Raw genomic sequence first — 24,681 nt, forward strand, 5'->3', positions numbered from 1 at the left:
CAAAATTTCAATAAAAAAATCGAAAAATGAAAATAATTTGCACTAAATTCTTATTCGAAATTTTTTAAAGTATAATCATATGAATAGAATACATTTAAGGAATCGTTTTTCTTCATTTTATATAATTCTTCGACATCATTTCAAATATCTTAATATAAAAACATTGCACTGTTTTTGGCGAGTATGACCCAATTTTCTTCAGTATTTATTCAAAAAAATTAAATTATTTTCAGCTTTCTATTTTCATCTATTCAAATAATAATGAATATATAGACGGTATTGTACTTTTAAATTAATTTTAAAGTTAATGAATCTTTTCACAAATTTAACTATGAAATTTGATTTATTATACCTGTTATAATTCAGAAAAAAATTGCAAATGAATTTATCAATAAAATTTAGATTAAAATTAGATTATCTATAGCGCAGATGTTATGATAATTTGCATAAAGGTGCATTATGGTACAAAATAATATCGATGTTGATAGATTCTTCATAGATTTATCTTAAAATTATTCTATGATTTATTTATAGCTATAGTAATCGAACAAAAATTTTAATATTCATTGATATTCAACAATAAAGTTAAGGTTAAAGTTTAGGTAAAATTAGGTTAAGTTAGATTGTCCATAGAACAAAGTTATAATCTATCTATACGTGTTGCCTACATATAATTGCATTGTGATGTAAAATCACAAGTATTAATACTAATATTTTTATTTATGTACGAAATTTGATTTAATTATACTCGTAATAATTAAATAAAAATTGATCAATCAATTTATCAATACTCGTCAATAAAATTTAGATTAAATTAAATTAGTAGTTAATCTGTAGTTCAGAGTTATGATGATCTCTGTATGAGTTGCCTTCACACAGGTGCATTCTAGTACCACTTATAGCCTGAAAAACAAACTATCTTATCAATAATTTACATCACTTGCACAATAATCTTATCGTGCTTATTTCAATATCTGCGATCGATTTTCCAAAAATATTCCATGAATCCATTATTAACATTTTATAGAATACTAAAATAGAACCTTATATAGAAATCAGGACGAAGATAAACATTTTACAAAAAAATGAAATTTATCAGGATATTTAAGAAAGGACAATTCACTTGCGATTCATCGATATCGACGTATATACAGGGCAACGTTCGTTTTGAGAGTGCATTACTCTGTTCTGTCGTCAACATGCAACGCATCACGTATTCATCAAACTCGATTCGACATAATTATACATAATGCTATTCCCAAATATTGACATCTCGTGAGAAGTCCACTTACAATTCTACGATAATTCGATGAAAATACACTTGTGTTTGTCCCACTAAAAACCTAACCTAAAAACTTCTTTTGAATTGTGAGAAAACGAAACTTGTTCGCAAAAATGTACGAATATTATTTTGTCTCTCGATCGGTGGCTAAATTTGAGGATTTTCAATAGTGATCTTGTAACGTATGCAGAAAGTTTCGCGTATAATGTCATGTTTGGTCTAACTGTTATCGAGGGCAGTATCCCTCGGATGTGAAGAAATTCAGCGAGGCGAGTTCGTAAACGATAGCCAACCGGAAGTGGTTTCGTTCTCCATAGTATAGATATACATCCTAGTGTATTTCGGATAGTAACCGATCTCTGTAGCGATAGGAATGAACAAGAGTTCTGGAACAAGAGTAGACAGTCATATTGGAGAATTAGATTTGAATTGAAGCGAGAGAAATTTTCAATTTTATCTTGAACAACTTTAAATTTAAATTAACAAATAATAGATTACGAGAAAAATTGGATAAGAGTGAATTTTTACAAATGATATGTTTTTTAATGAATGAAAGATCGAATTATCATCATTCAACATTACATATTAAGTATTTGTTGATATATTATTTAAAAATTTAGAAATTTTTAAGTATAGCACTTGTTTAAAAAAATAGTGATATTGTTCCAAAAGGATCTGACAATAAAGTGATACAGATAAGAGTATTCTAAAAAAAATATATATATATATATTCATTTCAAAAATCTCAAAAATGATCAAATATTATTTTTCTATTATAAAAATAATACGACAGAATTCTTTTGCTTACCTATTATCTTTATCATTTTTGCAAATATATAATTAATAAATATATAAATATGTAAATAAAAGATGTCAAATTTCTTTTATCTTGCATATCTTTTCATTTCGTCAGCATGAACAATTATATTTTAACAATTAATTATCGATTATTAATTCTTTCTCTATTAATCTATTTGCAGTTCCTGAAACAACTTCCTCACGAAGATTCCAGTTCCGACAATGAGTAAAGAAAACGACCTCGTCTTCAATCTATTCTTCTCATGAACGAACACTTATCAGGCCGCTTATCTACATGCATAGTCCGTAATCTTTTCCTTATACAACTTCCCTCTGTGTACACATACTCGAGCTCCACCTCTTGCATTGTCTAGCTGCTCAGTGTAACGTACGTATGCCAAAAGATGGCTAGAGCAGATTTACGCTCTCACTCTATTTCATTTCTCTTGCCATCACATGTATTGTCGTTAATGAGGACAATGACAAAAATCGACAATGAATTAATCATTAAGAGTTGAAAAATTAATTAGTTAAAATTTTATAATAAAATTAATTTAAATAATAAATTTATTTAAAATGTTTATATAATCTCGTTTGTTCAATTTTAAGGCTATCGAATGTTTTGAATAGTAAAATTGAAATAACTTTATTCTTAATTTCAATTTTAAATTCAATTTTAAATTTTATCCATTTCTGACTATGGATATATCGAAACAAAGTGAAACAGAATGATAATATCTTTCAATCAAAGGAATTTTATTTGTTTATAACCGATATTTTAATTAGAAGGTTACGCCAATGTTGTGAAATCATATTTTATCTCGATCGTCAATTTTAACAATAATGATAGTAGGAAAACTGGAACAGAATGAAAATGCATACTTGTCATTTTCTGAATGTACAATACAAATAAGAAGAATGATATAGATAAATAATAATTCAGACAAGAGAATAATTCAGATACGTGCTATTTAGATAGTCAAGTATATACAAATTAATTGAGAAATAGAATAGACAAATAGTAGATCAAGAACAATAGTAGACGAGAAGTAATAGTATACATATATAAGATAGAAAGTTTATAGATATATGCTATTCAGATAATAATTCAAGCACATATTAATGAAACACACAGAAGATAGTTAGATACAATATTCATTATTCCATCTTTTTTATCATCGTCATTATTCACTAAGGACATTAACAAAGATTAATGATGAAAAAATAAATCAAGACAAAATAGAATGAAATAGAATGATGACTTTGCAACATAACCTCTTAATCAAAGAAATTCTGTTATATTTCTATTTCTCATCAATTTTATCATCGGCTAATAATGACAATGCGTAATGGCAGAAGAGATGGAATAGAGTGAGAATGCATACTTTGTCTTTTATTCTTTTCTTCTGACAAACGGACAGTATTTCTATGTACAGCGATATCCTCCATTTCTCGCGCGAAAGTAGTGCCACCAGTGGCGGTACAGCAAAATATACATCTGTTCCTGTGTTAAATGGTCTTCCCTTCACATGCGTATAAACGCACACTCTGGTGAATGCACCGAATTCGGAGGTTTCTGGACAAAGGGTGAGCAGAGAAGGGAGGTGTTACGCTTCGTCTGGTCCTCCGTGAGATTGCACACCGTGACCAACAAACTACCACGGTTTACGGGATATAACTCGGGAGGAACGAGCTCGACAAGAGGGAAAAGGAAAATGCGGGAAAATGGAGATGGTCAGGAAAGAATAGTGTATGTGAGAACAGGGAAACGTACTGGTTCAAGAGGTACGTACATAGTATGGTGAGTGTGAAATCTTGATTTTAAGGTTAGACTTAGATTCTAAAGGTTATTTTTAGGTTATGAGGAATTGAACAAAATTTATCTTTGAGAATTGAGATGAGAAAACGTAAATTTTCCTCAAAACTGAGGAATTATTTCTTTTAATTTCTTTTTAAAAAATAACACTATTATGAATATAATTTTTTTTATGACTTAATTTAAATTAAGTTATATTAGATCTAATTTTAGTAAAAATTCTAATAAAAATCCTAGTAAAAATAGTAAAATTGAAGAATTTTTTCTGATGAAATTAATGATTGGTAAATGTCACAATAATCATATATCTATATTCTTTTAAAATATATATCAATACCAAAAGTTCACAATCTTTGAAACTTAATTAAGATTCTTCGATCAAAAAATGCAAATTTCTTCTAAAAATAATAATTTCTTCTCTGATTTTTATTATATTGTTACGAATACAATTTTTTAAAGATTTGATATTAGAATTTAGGATTTATAACATTAAAATCGAAGAAATAGTAAAATTAGTTGATTAGAAAATGTAATAATTTTAAATTATATTGAGTTCTTTGAAGAGCTATAAATTAATGACAGTAATTTATAATTTTAAAAATAAATATTTAAAAAAATTTGAAGTTTAGATAAAGAAAGAAAGCCTCTTGAAAAATGAACTTACTATTATAGTAAACATAGTGATATTTGTATACCATTATTAACACATTATATACACATATATGATATCACTCAGTGTTTCACTAATGTAACTATTACGATATAGGCGGCAACAGAGAGAAGAAAGCTCTCTAAGCTCCAGAGCTTAACTCGAACGGCATTGAATTAAGTTATCCAGGTCGTTGACGAATTCCTTTTCTCCACGGTCCTTAACTTTATACATAGTTGCCACTTAAATAATGAGATTCGTGACACTTTTAAACCTGTTAATATTTCATCTTCCCTCGAAGAAGGAAAGTGGAAATTATTCTTGGAATAATATAATATAATATTCTCCAATATTGATGAGAATTTTGATTTTTGTATCTTTTTTCTTCTTTCAAATAATGCACCATTAATATAAAATTTAAAATATTATTTCAAAAATGGCAATGAATATTAACAAACATTATTAATAGCATAATTAAATATTGAAAAGAATTCTTAATATAAAATATAAATTATTAAAATATAAATAGATAGATACAACGAATAAAAGTACAAAATGAAAATATAAAAATTAAGTTTCGAGAACTTGTAAAGCGTAATAAGATTACTATGCATGAAATCGAAAACCAAGGGAAGAAAATGAGGAGATGAGATGGATTATAATATAGTGTTTCTTATTCTATGAGAAAAAAGCAATTATAAAATATATGTATCTTGAAAACAGAAGGAAGTGGTAAAAGAGCGAAAAAATGGGATAAACTTTTTACGATGTAAACGATATTACAATGAAAAACTAAGGTAGAAAATACATGTGGAAATAAAAATATTTAGCAACGTTGAAACATACAAAACATACGGTGAAAATTTAATTAATAATAAAATAAAATGAGTACTCATATATTAAGAAACGAAAAAGACTTGTTTTAAATGTGAACTGTGAAATATATATATATATATATAGCGATAATTAAAAATTATATAAATATAATTCTAATATATATCATTCAATGTCTTCAATATCTCACTTCGATAATTCTCTAATAATGAATTTCTTAATTTAAAAATTCAGATAGTAAATCGATACACAAATTTGTCAAATAAAATCACGTAATTTTTAACTTCCACAACTTTAATTTTCTAAATTTTAACTCTCAAAAAGTTTGACTTTCAGAATTTTAATTTTTACTACTTTAATTTGTCAATTTCTTCAGCTAAATTTTAACTAAATTTTAATTTTTGCGAATTCAATTTTCAAAATTTTAATTTTCACAATTTTAATTTCCAAGATTTTATTTTTTTTTTTTACACTTTTAACTTTCACATTTTTTAACTTCTACAATTTTAACTAAATTTTAACTTTCCCAATTTCTACTTTCTTCTACTTCAATTTTCACGTTTTTTAACTCCACTTCAATTTTTCAATTTCACTATTTAAAATTACATAATCAAAAAAAATATCTGTCTATCGATTCATCTTTAATTTTCAACAACACTGAATTTCCCTTTTCTCTTTCAAAATTTAAAAAACTTTATTTCACTTTAAACTTCAAAATACAAAAATTTCTCTTCACTTATATATCTTTAAAACATAAAACGACTAGTATCACACTAGAAATAAGAGGAAGCGATCAGGATGGCTTTTATTATTCTCTGACTAAGTACAATGGCAGAGATGCTTCTCGATAGTCTTTTAGAGGGCCTGTGTCGAAATGGTTCCGCATCAAGGTTCCTTTTCGCGTTACACAGGTTTATCAGAGAAGGCAGACCCCTTGGTCAAGGATGGGACCCACTCAAAACCAACTTCGACCTCGTGGAATACCCCTTTGGTTCGATCGATGGATTTTATTTGTGCCTTCCTCGCCTCTCTTCTCCACCAACTAAAACGTGCCTTTTGTGCGCTTCGAAACGTGGCACACGCGTGAACGTGTGTTCGAACAAAGCTTTTATCGATTTTACGTCCGATTTCGTTTCCTTTCTTTTCTTTCATCACCCTCTTGCCTCAATAATAATATCTTTACACGAGATAATATCACGATCAAAGGGAAATTTAATATATCTATTGAAGAATATAATGATGTATCGAATCGATGTGAATTGGCCTGAAAGTTTAACCTCTCTTTTGTGCGCGCATTATAGGTTTTTGTATGATTAATTTATTTTTCATGTAAATCTGTTTTATCGGCTGGTGGTAAAATTTTGGAGAATTTTTGTCGTTACGAGGATGAGTTACGTTAAAAAAATTGTGGGATTATCCAGTTTGTATTTTTTGATAAAATTCTGGGATTGGGCTGAATTATGGGATTAATTTGAATTTTTTGAGTAAATTTGCTTTATCTTTGTTATAATTTTGAATTATATAATTATTGTATGAATTTTAGGCATAGAATATTAAGAATAAATTACATGAAATAATATTTTTTTTTATAAATATATGTATTTTATATTTTTCTTAATAATCTTATAGTAAATAGATATAAAAAACAAATAGGAAAAACTATCATAAAAATATAAACGTGCAAATATGTAAGAAATAACATAGAACGTGAAATAAAATCGAAAATTTAAAAATTTGCAATTTTTTGTAAACAAAACGTAGAAAAATAGAAAACTAAGTATTTAAGAAACTTTAATTTAGAAAAACGTTACTTCAGTTCACGATCTTCTTCTGTTAATGTTTCGAGAGATCCAACTTTCTAAAATACATTAAGAGATTGTGGATGTCCTCTTGCTGGAACAGCCACCATAGGATCTACCACCAAACTACAATTTCTCGAAAATCCTAAGCTAACCATTCCTTTCATACAAATGTATCCTTTGATGTACCTTTACTGATGAATCCACTTCTTTTCTTTATGTTACAGCGTCACAAATGTCATACTGGTATCTTGAATTTTCAAAATAAACAATTTCAACAGAAGAGATACTCGTTCAACACTCTTAATAATCAAATTGAAAACCACAAGACTTCTTCTAAATTTTTACTAAAAGTTTGGTTAAAATTGATAACCTCAAAAAATTTTTTTGACAAAAAATACATGGATATACTCGCACGAATTTATTAGAATTTTTAACGAGAATATGGAGAACTAATATACATTTAGGAAACCACGATTATTAAACATTCCAATTAAAACGAATCAATAAGGTTAATTGGTTCGCATAATTCTAGCTGAATATGGCGCGCTACGAAATGCGTGCGGTAAGTTATCGTGGAATGCAATTTATATTTAGGTAGGTAACTTTACTAGAACGATGTAATTCATCTCCGTTACAACTGTGATATCAGTGGTTGGCTTTTCGTTTGTCGTATAATAGTGGAAAGTGGAAATCCAAGGATTTATGCCGCAGGTATATATAGAGATATAGTTATGAATAAATATAAATACACTTATTGCTTTGGTATTAAAATTAAAAGTATTATAATCATTTCTTAGAATTATAAATTAAGTATTATATTTTTATATTATTTTTTTGTGTAAAAATGTGTTTACAAAAGACATTTTCGTTTTAATCCAATAATAATCTTATATATTATACTCTATTTTAGTTTAATATACTTCTATTTCAATTGATCAAGATGGACATGTTGATTGCATTTTGTGGAAATCCCACTTTCACTCTCATCGAGAAGCAACGTGTTCTAACTGGCTCTTCGAGTCTGGCCTGGAATTGTTGATCACCTTCGTCGGTCACTGGAAGTAATAAGTAAATACATGCGGTATTTCGTACACAAAGCGAAGGCATTCCACATCCAGTACAAGTTTAAGGACTTTACATGGCAAATTCCTCGCATCCAGAGATGTTTAGCCACGATAATCATTAGACCGAGCGTGAAATTGCATAATTTTCTGTGTACATTACGAAAATTACGATTAGAAATATGATTGAAAATGATTGGCGAATAACAAAAAGTTTTTTGGTCGGATTTTAATAATTTAAAAAAAAAAGAAAGAATGTGTTTGTGATGAGAATCGATGCGAGAAATGACTAGAAATTAAGATTTCCTCGCTTTTTTATCTGACTTATTATCCATTTATCACAACTTATTATTCTACTCGTTTGACCAAACGATTAGCAATATAATCTACTGGCCGAATTAATGGTTGACCTATACCTCTTGTCTGGCCCAGCAAATGCTATTTATCTGACCAAATGATCGATATATTATCGATCTGACCAAAGGTTGACCTATACTACTTAATTGACCAAATAATTGAAGATGCAATATTGGTATGAACAATAATCGACCTGTATTATTTGACTGATTAATATATCATGATTGAGGATATACTACTGTTATGACTAATGGTAGAGTTATACTATTGTTTGACCGTAATTATCTTAAAATATTTAAATATTTTATTAAAAGAAAAGAATATTTCTTCAATTAATAAAAGAATTGAATAATTGTAATTTTATAGAAAAAAAAAAAGAATCAATTCCTGCAAGAAATTTTGCTGATCGATTATTTTAGTTTAATTTAAAAAAAGATCTAATTCGATTGATTAATTTTATTTAACTTAATTTATATGTTCATAGCTTAATTTCAAATCAATTTATAATTTGATTTTGATTTCTGCTGTTATCCATGTCAAGAATAATGCATTTAAATCTTGTAAATTATTTACAACAATTGTTTTGATCACATCAAATTTTTGATTGGAATTTTTAATATCGAATACTTTGTATGATGCATTGATATTAATCAAGAATTAATCAAAAATTAATTTTAATAATTTTAATAATTAAATCAGCAGTATCTTTGATCTTTGATTGTCAAACAGTAATACATTGTATATAGAAAAAGTTGATTTTAGAATATATCTGATTGTTTGTCATAAATTTAGAAATGACTAATAAATTTCCTTTATCTTCTATGTTTTACTTATTAAATAAGATATTCAATTATGATCAAAAGAATTAAAATTGTAAATTCTCAGAATTAAAATGATATATTAATCATAAATTCGTATAAGATGTTTCTTAATATTTTAAGCAATGGAAGGATTATATAGTACAAAAGGAATATATAATATTGATAAGCCTAGTAATACTCAGAATGTTTCATTGCTATCTACGTTGAAATAGGATAAATTAACGTTTAATTACGTTTAATCTGGGATGAATTTGTTATTCTTTTCATGATTATTCTCTTTGAGTTAATTTTGTGATTATCTTAAGGATTATGACTGTTGTAATTGTAAGGAATGATTTATGGTTGAATTTATGCAACGAATGATTTACAGTAATTCAACTGAAAATATTGTTATATTTGAAAATGAAAATGAAAATGCAATGGAAAACTTTATATATGCACTTATTTTTATCTCGAATGATTAAGAATATTCTATTTGTCTGATCAATATTTGATTTACACTATACTTTGTCATATAGTCATGTTTGAAACATAAATGGATAAAATTTAATAATTGAAGAATAGTCAATTTAATAGTTAAGAATAAAGTTACTTCAATAAGTTCGATAATTTATTACTCAAAATATCAAATAATCATAAATAATATCATAGTGGCAAACTGAGATATATAAAGGCGAATCAACTATAATAATTATTAATAAACATTTCAAGCATTTTAATAACTTAATTACTTGAAATAATTTTATTCAAAATTTTTAATTTTTATTTTTTTAACAGATGTTTTCAACTCTGATTTAAAAATATAAAACTAGCGAGAAATGATTGACTTATTTGGTTATGCAATTAAGGATATGAAATTGGTTTAGCAAATAGTTGACTTGTACTACTTGTTCGGTAAGAATATAAAAGTCTTTTATTACTTATTTGATTAAATAATTGAAAGTATATAGTTTTATATTATGTCATAATATAATTAATATGATTATAATTTTTTATTAAGTAAACAGCTCTGAAAAAATATTAATTAATTAAAATGTATGTATTTTTTAAAATCAACATACAAGTCTGTTTATTTTCACATATTTGAACGTACAGAAAGTGGTAAATATGAAATTCAATACAAAATTATACCAAAGAGAATATATATTTTATGATATATTAGCCGTTATTGGGTATGGATTTAAATCAAACTGAGAGCAGACATTGACATTTCAAAAGGATAATGATCATAAAAGTTATGTCATACGAAATGAAAAGAGAAAAAATGGGGATTTGTCAATTCAGTGATTGAAATCCGATTGTAACGGCCATCATCGAATAAAAATTTGGTGAAAAAAAGTTATTTCGTTATTGAAGATATCGATAAATTATGCTGAAATATAAAATAAAAGTTAATATCTATTTTATACGCCTAAAAAATTGATGAAACGCATGCTGAAATGTTGCTAATTAATATTGAAGGTAAAATATATAGATTTTAATTTATGAGACAATTTATTCTTGCAGAAATATAACAAATATATCCCTATTATGAATAATAATTTATATTATTTAATACACGTAATTATTAAAATTTTGTTTATTTAATATAATTAATTTGTTCCATTGTAACGTATATTTAATATTATTGTGCAAAGTAATTATTATAAAAATCATGAAAATTCTCAAAATTATTATTACAATATTTGATTACTCTTAAAAGAAAAAGTAACAGAATATAAATAATAATAAAAAATAATAAAAGTACACGTATACGTTACATGTAATGATTCTTATACTTGAAAGGAATTGTTTCAGTCTACAAAAGGACCAATATTTGCCAGCCTTTGAGTTTGATCGAAGAACGATAAAACATGTATCAAAGTCCTTTTACATGTAAAATGTAATATATCCAGCCTCCATTATTGCCTCAAAGCAACTTGTACCAACATTTTCTATTTACATATATTTATCTTCTGTTTTCTTTCTTAAACATAATGAAAAACGTTCAAAAACTTCCATTTGTAAACTGTGACTGATGTAGTTCTTACAATCATTTTACTTTCAATTACTTAACAGATTGTATTCCATTCTATTTTTGGGATACGTTTTTAAAAAAGAAAACTTATTTTAGAAATATAATAGTCGAAATAATTACTTTGTAGAATTTAAAAAAATATAATAGATTAGAAACTTTAATTTTATTATAATAATTTTATATCAAATTAATATCATTTTCTTAGCTACATCTAATTTTTAACATCTTTATCATTGTGTATCTCTGCAACGAAAATTTTCTTTGCTTATTATTAAAAAAATTATAGTTAATTATATTATTCTTCAATTTAAAATTTGATTTATACTACTTATCTACTCAAGTAATCGATATATTACTTTCCCGACTAATAACTGACTTGTACCACTTGTCTGAACAATGCTCCTCCTACTACAATAACTTCCATAATTAAATATTTTCGAACAAAAAAGAGGAAGACTTTCTTCAGTTGAATTCCTCGAATAACACTAACTATCTATAGAAATATTACATTTATAATACAAAATATTTACTTTCTGATTTTCTAAATCAAATATTTTATTTTAAAGAAGGAAGGAATCTTAATTCGATCAGTAGATTGCAGATTTATGCATTTATGAAGAATTTTAATCTATAGAAAATCTATAGAATGCAAAAAAAATTCATAAAATATTCAAAACAAATTGCTCGACCACGAGAAGATTGTAAGAAAGATATAAATATTGGTTTATTATCTGATATCTTTCTTTTCGTAATTCAAAGAAATTATATTAAATCGTCTGATAAAAAAAACAAAATATGTGAACATATGTGAGTATAATTGAAACAAATAAAATGATGCTCTGATCATTTCAAAATATTGGCATAGACTTATAAGAGTATTAAGTATTCACAAAATAATTTATGAATATAATTATAAAATCCTATTATGTTAACAGATGGATTACAATAACATTAAGAAGATTAGACAATGTAAAGGAAGATTTCATTTTCCAAAACAATACATTGCTATAATATTAATATCTCACTTATATCACATGGATAAATTTAAGTTTTAAATGGACATAGAGAAGAGATTTACAACTCGAATCGGCTTCCAAACATTGAGATAGATTTATAAGAATATTAACAATTCATAAAATAATTTACTCACTACTATATCAATACGTTATGATAACGTTAAGAATGCAATGAAGGAAACGAAGATCTTTAATTTCCTCTCTACTAACCATCATTTCTCATAGATGAAAAAGTACATATTATGATATTTTAAAGATGAAACAAATTTCTATTTCAATACTATTTCAATATCTATAATTGTAAAAATTTTAATTTGCGAATAAAAATCTATTCTTTAATTATCTAATAATTTTATCTAACAAACTAAATTTGTATCTTTTTCACAGAACAGAAATTGTCGAAAGCATGACTCTACCTATATCGGATGGACACAAATTTAATTTTTAAACGGACAGACGATCCAGAAGAAAGACTAGTCCCAGAGAAGTAAGAAGAAGGAGGGGGAGGAGGAGGAGGAAGAAGAAGAGAAGGGTAGCTGATGGCTCGACGATATCTCGGACTCTCGAAACTTACCGGATAGACGAACTCTCCGCCAAACTTTCCTGCTCCAGCTCCTTGATAGTTAAAAGTTTGCACCAGCTTGGTGTTGATCTACTTCACCCACGCTCCGATTAATCGTGATTCCGTAGAACGGAGTGACTTAAGGAAGTAGCCTGTGCAATGTGAAAACGATAACATAAAGTAAATTGAAATAAAGGGAGGACGAAGATCTGCGCAGAATAATTATCTGCACGCGGTCATCCCATCGATAAAAACTTAAATGAATCGGATTAAATACATTTTTTATTATTAATTATTTATAAAAAGATACTAGATATTCGATTTCCGTGATTTTTTTTTTTTAATATATTTAATAGGTTAATCACTCTGAGTGCTACCGTGGAAGTTTTACTTAGCAGTCTTGGATACAATTTAGGTTAGGTTAGATAATATTAAATTGGTTAAAAAAATCAGTTTTTATTTAATTATTTGATTCAAGACAACTGAAATTAAATGTAGAATCAATATAAATTAATTGATGTCAAATGAAAATTTATTTAAGTTTTTAAGTTTTATGATTTGCATTTTGGATAATTAAATTTTTTAATAATCAATGACTGTCAAAAAATATCTTCACAAAAGTATTAATTATAATATTTGAAATCAAAGATTAATACATATATTTATCATGTGTTTTTTTTTTTTTTACCAAAAATATTTATCGTATAGTATAGTTTAAATTTGTAAAATTATGTATTTATGTAATATATTTTAATTATTTAAGTACAAGATAAAAGATGATTTTTTTTGACATAAGAAGCTGCAAATTGAAACATTGAAATTATCGATAATATCGAACGATTTTTATCACGATTAATATTTCTCGAATTCTAATATTTCTTCCACTATTTAATCACAAAGTGATAAACAAAGCATCGGATATCAACTATTTCATGTTTCTCTTCTCTTAAATCTTTTAAAAAATACTTCATCTTCAATATAAAGGAGGGAAAAAAATACGGAGTGAAACAATTCAAAAAGGATTCTCTCCGTTAAAACCCATTTAAATGCACACCGTTAAAATGCTAAACAAATGCAGAGAACGGCGAAACAGCCTAAAAGGGAGCAAGGGAGTGCGAAAGGGGAGGAGGGTGGAACGACAACAACCTTAGAATATGCTTAAATCTCCACTACGTCTTGGAGAGTTTAGCACGGTTCCCGTGCTGGAAAAATAAATTTTCGACCGGTCGACGAGCGTAAAGGGATTGAAGAGAAAAGGACGAAACGAATACAGGGCTGAAAAGAAGATAGAATACCGAGAGAGAGAGAGAGAGAGAGAGAGAGAGAGAAAGGCACGCAAGCTTACTGCATACAGACGAAATTACATTAGCCAATGTACTTTTCTTGGTGGGTCCTCCTTCTGGCTTCTTTCTACTTCGGTTTAAAAAGAGAAGAAAAATAAAAAAAAAGAAAAAGAGAAGAAAAAGAAACGGCCAACCAAGCTGGCACATACACATACTTGAGATCACATACATACGTATACGCTGATGCTAGGGAATCCAATTAGTTGTATTTCCGCTCGAAAGAGACTCAAGGGGCCTATGCAAATAAATTTACCTCTCGGGTACTCTGTCTCGTCGTTCCTTCTCTTATACACTATCAGTGTATCTCTCTCTCCTTTCTTTTACTCATTTGTGTCCTCCTCCATCCTTTTTTCCTTGTATAATCTTTATGTTCTAGTAAAACGTGGGAAGAGTGGTGGATAATATCTCTAAAAAGAAGGTAAAAGTTCTATGGGGCTTTAATCATAGGGGTAACAAATTGGATTAATTATTTGGTGTAGAAATAATCATAGATTTGGAATTGATTTCACAAATTTTTTTTAATTATTTAATTGTTAATGTTACAATAATTATTTCTTTTTAGATTCCAATATTTGGATAGATGGATCTAAATTGAAAATGGATATCAAAGTAATCAAGATTCAGATAAATATTATTTGGGTAAGTAAAAATAATTTTTGATGATATATAGTATGGATCATTTGAAATATCTTGCTGTTTTTTTGATAATAAGAAAAGTTTTAGATAAAAGTTAATTTTTTTTAAGAAAATAGTGTATATATTCTGGTAGTATTAATTTTTTTTATAAATGGATAGATAGAAGTGATATGAAAATTGAAATAGTTTTTTTTTTTAATAAAATTGTATGTTATTTAATACGTTGATAATATCATTTTTTATAAAAAAATTCTAAATTATTTATAGCAAAAGAACTATTAGTTTAAAAAATATTTATTATAAAAATCCTAAACTAATTGTTTTTCGATTTATATAGTTTAATACTTTTTTGTAAAAAATTTTATTGCATTAATTAATATATTTTAATTAATATAATATATAATTAATATATGATTTCATTTAAAAAATTAAAGTTGATCTTCATGAGTACCTTACACGTTTACTTTAAAAATTAATAATAATAACATATGTTCTTCTTGAAATTATTCAATTTTTGTCTGAAACATTTTCGAATATTATTAAAAATATAGGAGATAAACTTACAATTAACTTAAATAATCTATATCTATATTTAAATAAATTAAAATTAGGTAAATTGCAAAAAAAAAATAAAATAATAAAAAAGAATCATAAAGGAAATCTCAAAGATAAGTATGGAAATATAATAGATAAGTATATAATAGTTTATAATAGTATATCTCAGGTATATAAAATTTAAATTAGAATTTTTATATTCTAAAAAAATAAATTTTTTTAAATTTTTTTATTCTAAAAAATTTCACGTACTACTTCCTGTTGAATTATATTCTTCTAATGAAGTCAAAAAAATTGATAAAAATTTTGAAACTTGAAATTCGTAGAAAAATTTTTCAAACGACCTCTTCAAATTATATTCTCCTGGTACAAAATCGAAATTTCAGCCAGCAAAAATTTTTGATCAAAATTTTCGATTTCGTATTAGGAAAATATAATATAAAAGGAGATAGCATACAAAATTTTTCTTTTCGAAATTTGAAACTTTTCCGTGAAATTTTTTGACTAGATTTAAAAATTTTGTATTAAGAGAATATAATATACGAAGAAGTAAAAAATGAAAATTTTTTGAAATTTAATGTATTTACTTTTATACTTATCTTTATATTTACCTTTTTAATCTATATTTTCAGGAATCATTTTTCCAACATTTTATTTATTTCTAAATAATTAAAAAATATATTTACTTATATTTACCTTTCTTTATGTCTTTATACTTATCTTTTTATTCTATCATTTGCTAGAATTAAACATTTTTTTAATTATTTTACTTATTTTTAACAGATTGAAAAATATATTTATACTTATCTGTTATATTTTTATTTTTTTAGTCTATGTAATAAAATGTAGTATAAAATATATGTTAAAATACAAAAATATATGTGTAAAATGTAACATACAAATATTTGCATTCAATTGTTAATTTTATACGTTTAATTTTCTCAATAAATTAATTCATTGCTGAAATTAAAACTGAAATTAAAAAATCAGTATGTTCAATATTCTAATATTCCCCAAACGCAATTATTGGATTTAAGCTTGAAAAATTGTTTAAAATTTTTCAGATAATTATACAAATATTGTAAAGATGAATTATTACAAAAATGATTTAGATTCAAATAAATAAAAGAAATATAATTTTTACTATGACAATATTTTCATTCGAAATAATAAGCGTAAATCATGAGATGCAATTTATAGCTTGCATAAATTCAATAAACAATATCTGAAAATCAAGAAACGCGCATTGCCCTATCTATTTTTTTTTTTTAATAAAATTGCAATTTATTTCAAACGTAACACGAATAAACGAACGCTGGCTATCGCTAAATTTCGTTACATACGCGTGTTGCATATATTCCATAATGAAGATAACGAAAAAATTCGATAAAAACAAAATATAATAATATAAAAGATCATTTTATCGTGAAAATTAAAAAATACAGAATTTTTCACAAAATACACCAAACATCCAATATGCACAAAATATATACATTTTTACAATCAAAACACATTTATATATCCTCTAAGAAACAATTAAAAAAAAAAAGCAAATTAAGAATAATTCACACGATTTGTAAATTAACCTCTTCCACAATATTTATATTACACTGAGAATTTACACAGGTTAGAAATTAACTTCATTCAACAATATTTATACCATGAAACATGTATGTGTGAATAAACATGTATCTACACGTATGTATTGCCATGTGATTAAACAAGAGAAAGAAATTCAATAACGCGACAATTTTAATTGGTGGTCATTGCGGATTTAATTCGAGATTCGCTAATTGGGATCAAATTGCTTCATTCGGTTGTGCAGAAGTGCGAGCACGTGGAAACGTTAACGTATAACACGTTGTAACGTACCGATATCTGGCCATCGTGGCTACCACCTTGGCTTTGCCATGCACAATTAATAACAAACCGAATTCACCGACCCGTTATTAATGTCGTTCGGTATTCTAATCGTAGCCGAAACCTATCAATTCACGGATTAATACTAATTACGCGTAATAGTGAACAAAAGCATGCATTATCGTCCAAGACGATTAATCTTTCTGTTATTGAATATAATTCGTCGAAGAGTGTTTTGCAATTGGTTATTAGTGAAATTTTGATTGCTTTGTTTAATAAATAGATAATATAAAATTTAGACATGAGATTAATAAAGACTAATAAAGTGTTAAGTTAGGTTAGAATTTTATAACTTCAAAATGTCTCGAGAAAAATTCTATCGATGCATTGTTTTGCAATTGGTTATTAGTGAAATTTTGATTAGTGTCAGGTAATAAATGGGATATAAAATTCAAATACGAATAGAGTTATTATTATTATTTTAATATTTAATCTCAAAAAATTCTATCGATGCAAATATAATTCGTCAAAGAGTATTTTGAAATTGATTGTTAATAAAACTTTAATTGATTTATTTAATAAATAAAGATGATATAAAATTTAAATATGAATAAAGTGTTTAAGTTAACTTTTATAACCTCAAAAAATTCCAGCGATGCAAATTAAATTAACATTGATATAAACACGACAAAAATAATGTGCGCTACATTATACTGTTGAATAAATATATAACGATAAATTCTTCGAATATAATACATTAAAGATTGTTTTCCGATGAATTATGATAATAGATGATATAAAATTTATACACGAGAAAAGCGAAACGTATTATCTTTATGAAAATTTGAAGTGACAAGTATTGAATACATAATTTAATTATAAAATAATTTAAAAAATAAATATTTAATCAAAAGTTGAGTTAGAATTTCATAATTTAAAAAAATTCTATCATAAAAGAATTCTGCAAATTGTTACAAATCAAATTGTTATTAATATTTGTAACATTGAGAAGAATAATTCGATTCTTCTAAAAGTTCTGTGTCTTCTAAAAGTGCGTGTGTTTTTTCCATATCAATTCATACATTCGTATAGAAACATGAATACAGATATTCGACTAAAAGCAATGGACAGACAATAGAATTTATATTTCAGTATTTCTTAAATTTTCTATAGGTGTTCAAAATATTAATCGTTTATCTCATAACTGAAAAACATTTTAATCAACTTTTTCTATTTCCTGGTACGTTATCGATTCATATGCAGCTGTAATTTTTTTCTCTTATAACCTGCGCCGTGTTGTTGGCTTCGTTGTGATAAACCGCATTTTTTTTTACCTTAGCTCGCGGATAAAAATCTAATAGAGTGGAGACAGGAGGAAGAACCGACTGGTCATTCCATGGTTTCTTATCATTTTATCTAAACAACGCCAAAATTCGTTTCACACGTTTTGCAACCTTGGAAAATTTTAATTATCCTTGAATTAAAAAATTCTCAGTGTTACGGTTGAATTCTTCTTTCTGCTCTTTTTAAAAACCTAGAAAAAATAAAATCCATTTCTACGAATTATTAAATTTTAACTTCTTATCATTTAACATTTATGCGGATAAGTGTTTTTAATATTAAGTGTTTTAAATTATTAAATTTCTAATTTTAATTTTTTGGTAATAAGATTGAAATATAATTGGATAATGAATAATTGTCAAATAATGATCTAGTTGAATTTTAAAAATCTTTTGAAGAGAAAATAATACATTTTTAATTTTCTATTAAATGAAAGGATATTAACATAAGGATTAAAGAAATGAGAATTTCTAACAATAAGAAAAAAAGAATGGAATTCCTTTTAAAAAGAATGATTGTTGGAAAAATTTCTTTTTTCTCTGGTTAACCTTCTGAATAGTTTATTATAATCCCTCTAAACAGAGGGAATTCTTCGTAGAATTCTTCCATAAATACAGAAAATATTTAAGCGATCTCATTTATTATTATTCATAGTTCATGTCCATTATCATTTTACTTTGAAAATATAACCAGATAACAATTTTTTCAATAAATCATGAAAAATCATCTCCATATCGTTCATTCGATTTTCGAAAGAAAAAGATTCTATTTTAAATTATCCTCTAATTTAATTTGAAAACATCAGATATAATTTCGTAAGAAACTAAAAAGTTTTTCTTCGCCATTTGAAAAAAGTTGAGGTAATGTTAAAAAATTTTAACACTAAAATAAAAACTTCACTGCGTGATATTCGTTAGTGATAACGTTCAAGTGCTTACGTGACTATTCAACAAGAAGTTCTAAATGTGTTTTTCGAATGACTTCTGCATACTCGATTGCATGCAGGGGGACAATAAACGTTCTAAACTTGATCCTCGCTATTGTCATCAGCCTGTGTGGTTAAATATCAGATACTGCTCCTTGAAAAAAATTACTCGTGCTTAAATACATATATGTACGTATAATTTATCAATCGATTAAGGAAACTTCTTCATAAACAAACATTTTTAAATTGATGATAATTTTATAAGAATATATAATTTCACATCGGTGAATAGGTTAGGTGAAAGACAATTTAATAATAAATAAAATTAAAGATAAAATAAAAGATTTAAAAAAATCGTCACAATTTACTTACATGAAATAAGTGAAAAATGAAATAATTGATAATTAAATTAAAAAAAAAATAATTACGAAAGAATCGTATGCGTCGCGATTTATTTACGTAATATAATTAACCACTCGTATCAAAGAAACAACTAAAATAAAAGAAAATCAAAAAGTTTTTCGATTATTAAAAAAATCGAATTATATGATTCGCGAATAATATGATTAATCGAAAGAAGAATTAAATCACCGAAAGCGTGAAAGTTTGGATGGATTGGACCGAGGTTGATTCACACTATTATCTCCCACGTGTAGTGCGTAGTCCTGGAAACACCGTGAGAGTTCGTGAGCATAAATCAAACTACGTGTTCCAATGAGGAATGCGCATTTGCGTTTCATGACACGCAACCGTGCGCTACATGTATATTGTAGTAAAATTATGACTATACGATTACATACGGTGCGCGTACACAGGATCGAAGATACTCGACTTTGTTGTTATCCGAATATCGTACGTTTCATGCGTGCTCTCCATTGTTATTCGAATTTCTATCGCGCGATAAATTCTAAAATTCTTTCTTTTTTCTATTTTCGGAATATATGAAAATATTTAATCTTATGATACATACGTCTTAGCGTATTGTTTTATTTATTTATTTATTTATTTTTTTCACTTTATCTTAATTCGTCGTTCTTCACTTGTGATTTTTTTCTGAATAAAATTAAAATTCTCATTTTAGATATATCGAGATAATTGAGACAATTATTTTTCAATAATATTTATTTTCGTGATTGATCGAAATATCGACACGTTTATGGCAGACAGGGCAACTTGTGATCCCTATCTAATTAGCGAAGGGGTGAATTCCTCGAAGGCAATCAATGATAAATCAATTGCCGTTTATCTGATATTCTGCGTGTTTAATATTAATTTCGACGACGGATCACCGTTTAAAATTAACGATATAGCAGTTGCTATTTATAATGTAATCAACACAGTGTAGATTTGAATCGAAAACTTCGTTTCTTCGAAATTGGAAATGTTTGGTGCGCTTCTTGTCCACATCTACAATAAATGATTTTTAATTTTTAATATCGTATACTAGATGTGTCGCCGGTGCGATAAATATTAAAAATTTCATAGGGGAATGGCGAAGCGAATTGAAAGGATAATTGAATATTTTTTAATTACTCGTATTTTTCTTATTTTTTTTTTCCTAATTTCATCGAAAATTACTCGATTTTAATGCTTATGGATGGAAATCGTATAAAATTTACGGTTGGTGGTGAAAATGAGCTTGACATTGACGTTAAAAATTCAGAAGGATTAATATTAACAAATTTTAAAATTGGAATTTTAACCGAGGCGAAACAGTTTCGTACAATACAATCTCATTAATATTTTACGAATGTGTGCAATATCGAAGTTGCTAATTAATTTAATTTAATTAATTATCTTAATCGATTGGTAGCTTGCTTCATTTATCGAATATTACAAAAGGTGAGCATATATACGTGTCATATATTCGTGTTATATTATTATTCCAACAAAAAATAAATAAATATAAAATTACACAATCTAATTGTGTAAACAATTTGTACAAAGTGTTTCAACTTTTCAGTTCGATTCAATTATCACGATGTTCGAACCAACGGAACGGAGATCAAAAAGAATGAACGAAATATATAGCAAATACAATAATAATTTTCTTATAAATAAAGCTATAGAAATATATGTGAAAAAATTATTAGAAAGCTATTGAAATTTCGTTAATTTTTTGTGAATTCTATACGAATTTTGAATATTGTTATTCGAAAGATACGAAAGTAGAGAATTTCAACGCTCGAAATAATTTTCTCTCGAGGAGAAGAAAAGAAACGTAGAATTTTCAATTTTCCAGGGATCACGTTCGAAAAAGACAAGATTTACGATTACAAATTTTCCTTAAGAGATCGGGAAAGAGGTTCGTAATTTTCCTTACGACCATCGAGAAAATCAATTTATAATGTGTAATACACAGTTTATAACGTCCTTGTGTTGGAATGAATAAGCGGATAAAGAAGATGGCGAAGGGACGAATAAATCTTGAAAGGAGAAGGCAGAAACGTGAAAGAGCGAACATTTTTCCAACGTATCGATTGCATTTGCTTCAATCTTTCGAAATCTCTCTCTCTCTCTCTCTCTCTCTCTCTCTCTCTCTCTCTCTCTCTCTCTCTCTCTCTCTCTCTCTCTCCCTCCCTCCCTCCCTCCCTCCCTCCTCTCCTCCCCCCTCTCTCCCTCCCCCCTCCCCCTCCCCTTCTCTCTGATTTCTTTGACTGATTTGCACTTATCGAAAAGGGAAGATGGAAGTTGCATTTAGTTCTATATATATTTCGAAGTCTGAACGAGCAAAAACCAAGTTGAAGTTCAAAAGCTTAATTTGCCAGGGATGCAGGAAAGTATGGCGTGGGAGGGGGAAGCTAACGATGAAGGCAATTCATTTTCCTTAAATTAGCGCCCATCCAAGTGTTTCGAACGTTCGAGAGTCAAAGCTTGCTCGTAAATGTAAAATGTGTTTCCCTGTTTATTTTATAGGTCGTTTTTTATAACTATGCGACGTAAACGCACACATTGAACAGAGAGGTTGAATTAACCGTAATAAGCGAGAAAAGTGAGAAAATTTGAGGATAAATGGTATTGATGAATGGATCGTATGAATGAAGAAATAAAAATACGTGTATTGGGTGGTCACGAAGTCAGCCATATTGATCAACTAAAGAATTAAATAAATAATTACGTATCATAGAAAGATCGACTAAATAATAATATATATTATATATTTGGAATATTTGTAAGGAAAACTTGTTACTGTAATGTTAGTGATTAGTAAATATTATATTTATTAATGTTTGTGTATTTTTAAAAATTAATCGATAAAAATTTAACTTTACCCAATTAAAGAAAAAGAAAGGTTGATTAAAAAATATAATGATGTAGTTGCAATGTTTATCGAAAAAATTAGTGAAGTATACTAGCTATTCAGTTATAACAGTTAATAAATGATACATATATTGGAACGTTTAATTGATCAAAATTTGGCCTGAAAATGAAAGTTGGTCCATTAATTAAATGATACATTTGGAATGTTTATCAAACAAAGCTATAAATAACAATTGCTTATTATAAGTTAATAATATATTTATTAACGTCAATACACTTTGGAACGTTTAAATGGAATTAATCAAAATTTGGCCTGAATTGGTTGATAATGACAAAAAGTTAAACAAACATATTTGCAACGTTAAAAAAATTATGAATACTACTTACTCGTTACAATAGTTAATAAATAGTATATATCGGAACGTTTAAATGAAATTGATCAAAATTTAGCCTGAAAACGAAAGTTGGTCCATTAATTGAATGATACATTTGGAATGTTTGCCAAAACAAAGCTATAAATAACAATTGCTTATTATAAGTTAATAATATATTTATTAACGTCAATACACCTTGGAATCCACGTTTAAATGGAATTAACCAAAATTTGGTCTGAAAATGAAAGTTGATCCATTGATAAAATCTTGAATAACGTATTCGCATTCGTTTGTCCAAAAAAAAAAAAAAAAAAATTACCAGTGTATTTTGGAACGTTTAAAATGGAAATTGACGAAAACTTGGCTGGCCTTCGAACGAAGTAAGAAAAGTGGTGAGCGTGAGAAGGGGTTAAAAATCGATTGGAGCGTGTCTACATAGGAAAGGTAGCGTTTCGCGTCTGACTGTGATCCGTCAACCGGAAACGACGCAATTTACATGAGGAATCGGAGCAAAGCGTCTAAAATGTAAGCAGCTAAGCCACGAACGTATGTAATTCCTCCCTCATACTCGTGCACATAGTATATCGATAGACATATTTTCTTCAAGATCGATCTTGCAATAATAAATAAATTGTAGAAATGAATAATATTGCATCGAATCTTGCATCGAATCGTGTTAACGAATTAAAAAGTCGTAATGAATCGTAATAAAAGATTCGAGCAATTACACATTGTGTATAACGACAATAATAGATTATATATAATTGTGTGTTGTTTATGAGCGATACGAAACAGATGCACTTTTTTTTTTAAAAAACAAAATGGCGGGAACGAGACGAAGAAAAGGGATGGATTCTCATTAAACGGTGGAATTTATATTGAAAAATTCTGGTTAAAAAAAGAAGAAGAAGAAGAAGAAGGGAAAAGAAAGAAAGAAAGAAAAAAACGAAAATAGCTTTTGACATAGATGAAAAGATAGTTCACGTTGTGGCAACGAGAAAAATATGATTATATCGATAAATCAATATATAGAGGACCACCGATATATATCTCGTTCTTTCTTTCATCGTATCAATATCAATATCCCTCTATCCCACCACGCCATCTTCGAAACTCTGCAAGTATAAATACATTATAGTTGCTTAGAAATTGTATACGTAGATGAGATCCATTTTCAAAATTGATTGAATAAATTGTAATCACAATTTTAACTTCGAGATATTATTTAAAAAATATATATATATATATACGTATCGTAGAAATTATTCCACATTACGAATATTGACGATTCGTATTTTTTTTTTTTTTTTCGTGAGTTTAAACTTGGAGAACGTAAAAGTTGCTGAGGGTATAAATTTAACATTTGAGGAA

General features: G+C 27.0%; 2 long non-coding RNA genes across 2 annotated transcripts in view; both read left to right on the plus strand.

The window, feature by feature from the left end:
• LOC105735180 (uncharacterized) overlaps positions 1 to 2,312 on the plus strand; it is a 45,869-nt gene extending 43,557 nt beyond the window's left edge. The window contains exon 3 of the long non-coding RNA XR_015294981.1: positions 2,263 to 2,312. This is a non-coding gene — a long non-coding RNA (uncharacterized LOC105735180). The remainder of the gene's footprint in view (positions 1 to 2,262) is intronic.
• A 1,204-nt stretch (positions 2,313 to 3,516) lies between these two features.
• LOC116414191 (uncharacterized) lies at positions 3,517 to 7,836 on the plus strand. The gene is made up of 2 exons (XR_004224657.2): positions 3,517 to 3,881; positions 7,406 to 7,836. It is a non-coding gene; the product is annotated as an uncharacterized LOC116414191 (long non-coding RNA).
• Positions 7,837 to 24,681: the final 16,845 nt, after the last annotated feature.

Source organism: Apis florea, unplaced genomic scaffold (genome assembly GCF_048593485.1).
Source record: "Apis florea isolate Af1SG1 unplaced genomic scaffold, ASM4859348v1 contig_3802_pilon, whole genome shotgun sequence".
NCBI classification, from domain to species: Eukaryota; Metazoa; Arthropoda; class Insecta; order Hymenoptera; family Apidae; genus Apis; species Apis florea.